Raw genomic sequence first — 6,824 nt, forward strand, 5'->3', positions numbered from 1 at the left:
AACAGCGTTTTGAGTGCTTTTAAAGCAATGGTCTTCTGTGATGTAGTTTGACCTTGTTGTTCTTAGTGCCTTACAGATAAGACACTTGTAGCTAAGAAAAAAAATAAAGCTTATAGTTCGTCTGCATAGAAAGAATTGCAGTTCTGTGGAGGATTTGCTGGGTGAGGGGGTTGGATAGAAAGCAGAAGTTTCAGGTTGGAAGTGGTAGAGTGGGTCCTTTCTGTTCAGGGGTTTTGCTTTGTTCTAAGGTAGTGTGGCTGTGACTCACAGTAGCTGGTCAGTAAACTGTTTATGCAAAAAAACTCACTTTTGTGTCTCTGTGGAGATGTGTGCTGTTGCATTAACATGTCCCTTAATCTGAACTAAAGCAGCCCTGTTCCTGCATAAACATGCTTATTTTAGCAAAGTCAGAACCTAAGGATGGAAAGATGGACTAGGACGCTTCAGCAGTCCTGAGTCCCAGCCTCAACTCTATTGAACATCTTTGGAATGAATCTGGTTGCTGTTGCACATGAAGAGTGGAGGCTGTTATTGTAGCAAAAGGGGGACAACTAATTATCAATGCAAAATATTTTTGGAATGGGAATATTAATACTCAGATATACAAACATTTGTATATATAATGTTTATCCCAACATTTCTGTAATACACTATGAAAATAACATTTCTGTGAAAAGATATTATGAAACCTGAATCCTTTACAAAAATGATTGGGTTGCCATCAAATATAATCATCACAATCAGACCAGGTTTGTTATTTGAGATGATAAAATTAGTTTAAATCTGGGTGGTTGATGAATCGGTTCATGTGTGAATGAGATTACTTAGCCAGATGTTTGGCCAATATATTTTAAGCTGGGTGTGTGATAATTCAGTTTGCACATGGCTAAACTAGGCTTGCTTCTTTGTTTACTATATCAACCTCACAGCTCCTGTGCAAAGCTAAAGGAACTCCTAATGACAAACATTTCTGCAACTGAATAGACATGGGGTAAATGGTTTAAATAGTTTAAATGTCATTTTTGATTCCTTGAACAATGCTGATGCAGTGTGGATAACAGGAACAACATAGCATATCACACTAAGTGTAACTGCGTTGATCAAAGGCCATTTTGTACAGAGATAAAGACAATGCAAGAGAGGGAGGGAAAGGACATTGACTGATATGATAATGACACAAGATTTCCTCACTGATAACAAAATAGCCCAAGTAATCATCACCTTCACTGACAAACAGGACATATTCGTGTTTGATTGTTTATTTTCACCATACTTTTGACTAAAGATGCAATGAAGCAGCATTAGAGCATTAGGTTAGAGAGGTCTGTGTTAGATCAACTGTGTGCTGCTAACATTATGATTTATACAAGCAGTAGACAAATATTTCACAGAGTGTACTAGTCAAATGGGATGCACTTGTGATTTATTCATTCCTCCTTACTAGGCACTTCATCGAGGCCATAGAAATAAAGTAAATACCAGGAACATTGGAAAATTTTTGCTTGTACCATCAGAGGGCCTGTGCTAAATGAAGACATTTGCAATTATACAGGGTAACTATTGCACTCATATAAAGTCAGAAATCAGAAATAGCTTTATTACCAAGTATGCTTACACACACAAGGAATTTGACTTGACGCCAGGAGCTTCCAGTGCAGAGGAAGTATAGACCTAATGTAGGAGAATTGTAAAACAGATAGTGAAATTATTCAATATATACAGAATAAAAATGTTAAATAAATGTACAGATGTTATTTACAAGTGTTCAGTTTACATATGGACCACTGGATTCTATGTACAAATGTGTCAGTTATGATTGCCAATGTGTAGTAAAAGTGAACAGTAAAGTGAACAGTCAAGCGACATTATTGCAGTAATGTAATTAAACTCCTGACCTTCTGATCCAAAGTCCAATGCTTTAACCAATAAACTATCACTTTTCCAATTTGTCCCACTCTCCTTGGCACCAACACCTACGCAACACCAAAAGTGATTGAGCTTATGTTTTATTTCCCAGTTGTGATGTTTAATGTGAACATGAACTGAAGCTGCCACATTATTGCCTAATTGGCACAAATTCTCATGTATAGAAGTGTTTCTTTGAAATTTGCCGCTGATTGTATTTATATTTACTTCTATTACAAGGTTTAAAACCACACACAACATGCATGCATGACTTGCTCCTATAAGGTCATTAGATGAAAGACAAACCAGATAAGTGCCAGCTTCAGCAGTTAGCCATGCCTGGCTCAAAATCATCCTTTAATTCGAACGTTTCATCATATTATCCTGCATCAATGTTTAGTCTGGGACTGAGAATGGTATGTACGAAACGATACCACTTCTGTAACATGAGTGCTTACATGCTTGATGTTTGATGAATCGTCCTAAATCTTCAAGGTGTGTGCACATTAGTGTGTTATCCTAATCCATTTTTATAAATGTAACAAAACATTCAAAAAGAGTAAATCAAATCTCTAAATTGTAATCAAAATTACACTGGTGTGTAAGGAGATTTGGCATAAAGATGCTGCAAGTCAAGTCTTGCAAGCAAAGAGCTGCAAGACTTGATGACCGCTTTTGTGCTAAATTAATTTTCTCAATTTGTGTCCTCAAAAAGGAGATAATACATATATTGCTAATTGCTCTTAAAATGCTTCTGGGAAATAGTTTAGAAAGTAGGATCAGAGAGAATAACAGAGAAATCTGGAAATGAATTAATCAAAAAATCTATTTGTTTTAAATGATGTGTGGAACAATTGCTTTACTCTTACACAAGTAAACCAGCTCATCGAGTGCATGAATCAGGCATGTTAAAGAACAGAAAGTACTGCACAATCCTGTGCCATTCTTCTGCTTGTTCTGAAATTGCTTCATATGCATTACAAAAGTGAGACATTAACACAAAGGAAACATGAGAAAGGCCGATAGGCACAAAGCCGACAAACTGTAGGAGTTTTGTAGGGCAAATTGTGATGTCATGAGTGTTGGAGTAAGACGTGCTGCCCTGCCTTGGGTTTAAACTCCAACATAAGGTCACAGATCAGCAAATCTTAGAGGTGTAGATAAGTGAGTTACTGAGATCGATTATAACCCTGAGATCTATATTCTCTCTCTCCCTCTCTCTCTCTCTCTCTCTCTCTCTCTCTCTCTCTCTCTCTCTCTCTCTCTCTCTCTGGTTTACACTGTGCTTTCTTGGTAATAACAGGGCATTGAAAGGTACAGACATTGTCAAAAGAGATATGGGGTTAATAAATAACCAATGCTTTTAAACACATTTGCTGCTCAGTGGCTAGAAAAAAAGGAGCCAATAAACTCACCTAAAGTAGCTTATTTAACTGTTTAACTAATTCCTTTATAAACCCAAAGATGCTGTACAAAATGTGTAACACAATATAACAAAAGTCAAATTATCAATTTAAGAAGTAGAAAATAAAAAAAAATATTGAGTGCAGAGACGTTTTATGGCACATTTGGAAATTGAGACAAGCCAAGTGAGGGGTACTGCATGTTGTCTATTGAAAAGAACTTGGGGCAAAAAATAAAAGAATGAAGCAGCTGAGTCATCAACTGAAGTTTTAATCAATTATCTTGGCTTTGCAGGATTTGATGCAGAGGTGTTCTACAGCTGCAGTCATTTTCCTTAAATCGACCACTATTGCTATAAGGAGCTTTTTTTTCACACACTCTGCAGTCCAGCACAATTGAATGAAAACTAACTGCAGCACCAAACATGTACAAACACTGATGACATAGTAACTTTAAGTAAGTAGAAAAAAGAAAGAGAGGAAAAGTTAAAGACCTTTGTCTTAAAAGCAAGACATAATAAAAAACTTTGAATTCCTAAAGCTGTTGCCCTTATACATGATGGTGTCCATATCCCTGTGTAATTAATTTAGAGCAAAACAAAATGACTGATTTCTAAGCTAATTGCACAGCCTACCCATAACTGTCAAGCACATTTTTAAGCAACTAAATGAAAAATTTGGTGTAAACTGGAAATTGGTTCTTGTTATAGGTTTGATAAAAGGAACAGTGTAGCACATATTGCCAAGTTTAACTGTGCTGATCAAAGGCCATTTAGTATAGAGATAGAGACAATGTGAGGTGGAGGGAGAGGACATTAACTGATATGATAAGGAGCCATGATTTCCTCACTCATAAAAGAGAAATGAACAAATAGCACAGGAAATCAAGTCATCAAATAAATGTATTTACTAGGCAGTTCCAAACACATAGTCTTAATCTTCTTATTCTTCTCAGCATCACCTTTGATTGAACACCATACTATGATTGAAAAGAGATGCAGTGTAGCAGCATTAAAGCTCAGTTAAAGTAGGCTGTGTTAGAACAGCTGTGTGCTGCTAACCATATGATGTATACAAGCAGTTAACTAATATTTTACACAGTCACACACACTAGTACATGACTGAAAGTGCTACTCAGCTGAGACACACTCTATCAGTAACCACTTCATCCTGGTCAAGGTCATACATACATATACCAGGAACACTGGGCAGTAAAACTTGACAAAAATGTCACCTGGATTTTCAGCCTCCCATTCAGAATGCTAACTATAGCCTCTGTATATTGATGTTTTAGAACATGTGTTTTTTAGCTGTTGTAGCCTCAATGTTTGTTGTTTGTGTGCTCTGAGATGCTTTTCTGCTCACCATGGTGGTAAAAAGTGTTTATATGAGTTATTGTAGTCTTGTCAGCTTGAGTCAGTCTGGCCATTCTATTCTGACCTCTCTCATCAAAAAGGCATTTCCATTCGCATACCCGCTATTCATAAGATGTCTTTGTTGTTTTCCGTAACATTCTGCGCAAACTCTTGAGACAGTTATACAGGAAAATCCCAGGAGTTCAGCAGTCACTGGGTTCATGTTTTCCCCCATTTTGATAATTGAGGAAAAAATGAACTGAGATGCAAACATAGATGATGGAGTTATTTATCTGCATTATCTATGTTCAAGTCAAAACTGTTGGGACCCTTGTTGACATGCTACTAAGTGCAGCTTTTCTTGCTTTGCATGTTTTGATGAGTGTTCTATAGCTGCAAAGTCATTTTCCTTGAATCAAGTGCCACTGCTAGGAATGAGCTTATTTTACACACACACTATGCAGTCCAGCCTAGCTGGAATAAAGATTTACAACAACTGCAGTAACATACATGCAGAAATGTGCAATTTCATTGCAATAATAATTGTTACAATAATTTGTATAACTATCATTGTAGTCTGAGATTTCTGCCATCTGTTTTACATCTGATACACATTTCATACAGTATATTTCAATAAGTTTAAAAACCTAATAACAATATTTGAATATTTATATTTTATTTAAATTTCTTATATTTTATTTTACTTCAATCTTTATTTTTATTTTACTGTGAGAAACTGCAACCCAACAGTTTCCCGATAAGATCAATAAAGTGTTCTGATTCTGATACGACATAATAAAAAAAAAAAAAGAATCCGAAAAATTATTATAATAATAATACATAATAATAATAATTTGATGGAAAACATTTTTAAAGAAATAATTTCAAAATCAATGTACGTTTTCTGGTTCATGTCTGTGTATGAGACAGTGAGACAGGAAGAGAATGAGAAGGCAAGAACAAAGCCCTTTGTCATGAAGACAGGACATGGAACTTTAATTCCCAAATGCTGTTGTTGTCTATGACCACTTGGGTAGCTCATTTAGAGCAGAATGAGAGGACAGACTGCTCCGTGAGTTGCGCAACCTACCCAGAACTGCTAAGTGGAGACAGATGGATGGAGACGAATAAGGGATTGGGGAAACAGGGAAAAAATAAGAAATTAGATGTGACAGCTTGGGGTGCTTGTCTGTTTGTAAGAGAAATGGCTTTGTTATGGAGAATAATGTGTGGCCTCAGCATTGGAAAAAAGGAATGTGTATATTTACAAAAAGAAAAGAGGACAAATTGCAAGATGAGCAAAGAGAAACCAGGGCCAAAATGAGAGGCAGAGAAAAGGGTGGTGGTGGTGGGGGGGTGTTTTGGAGAGAGTGTAATTTGAGAAGTATGTTTACCATGTCCAGAGACACGTGCTCTAGGAACAATGTTTCCAGGAAGACTTCTCTCCTGGGTGACTATGAATTAAGCTTAATCCTGCCATATACGTCTGGCCAGAGGCGGTGTTGACGATACATGTAGTTCCCTCTTTCTATATTTGTTAGTGTGTATTTACGTGCTGCATGGTGCAAACGTTGTATTATTAGTAAGCAATATCTGCTGCAACCTTCTAGATCTGGATCCATCTGTCGCACTCATGTTTCTCTTTAGCTTGTGTGTGTGATTATGTTTATGAGTTGAAGGGTGATTTAGTTTGGCTTTTGGTTTATGTGTATGTGTGTGAGTTTAATAAGATTAAGGTTACCTCTGATTGGCTTTCTCTTTAGGGTGTGTGTGTTTGTGTGTGTGTGTGTGTGTGTGTGTGTGTGTGTGTGTGTGTGTGTGTGTGTGTGCTTGCATGCATGAGGTCCACCAGACATTTGCTATGCCATTAATCACCGCACTTACTAGTATGTTAATGGACGATCATCTCTGATTAACGTGAATGTGAGTGCGTTTATTTGTAAGCATTTGTATTGACTAAGCCTTTGATGCCCTGTCACACAGACTACAATGATTGTGTGAAAGCCCATTGACTTGTTTGTCTACACCTCCTTCTGTGTCAGTGTTTACAAAGCTTTTTTTTCCCTAGATTTGTACAATTTTAGACCAGAACGCTGTGTCTCATAGTTGTTGTTTTAATCCAAGAATAGCTTTTCACATTGTTTTCTAGTCATCATTGTGC

This window comes from Silurus meridionalis, chromosome 6 (genome assembly GCF_014805685.1).
Source record: "Silurus meridionalis isolate SWU-2019-XX chromosome 6, ASM1480568v1, whole genome shotgun sequence".
Lineage (NCBI taxonomy): Eukaryota > Metazoa > Chordata > Actinopteri > Siluriformes > Siluridae > Silurus > Silurus meridionalis.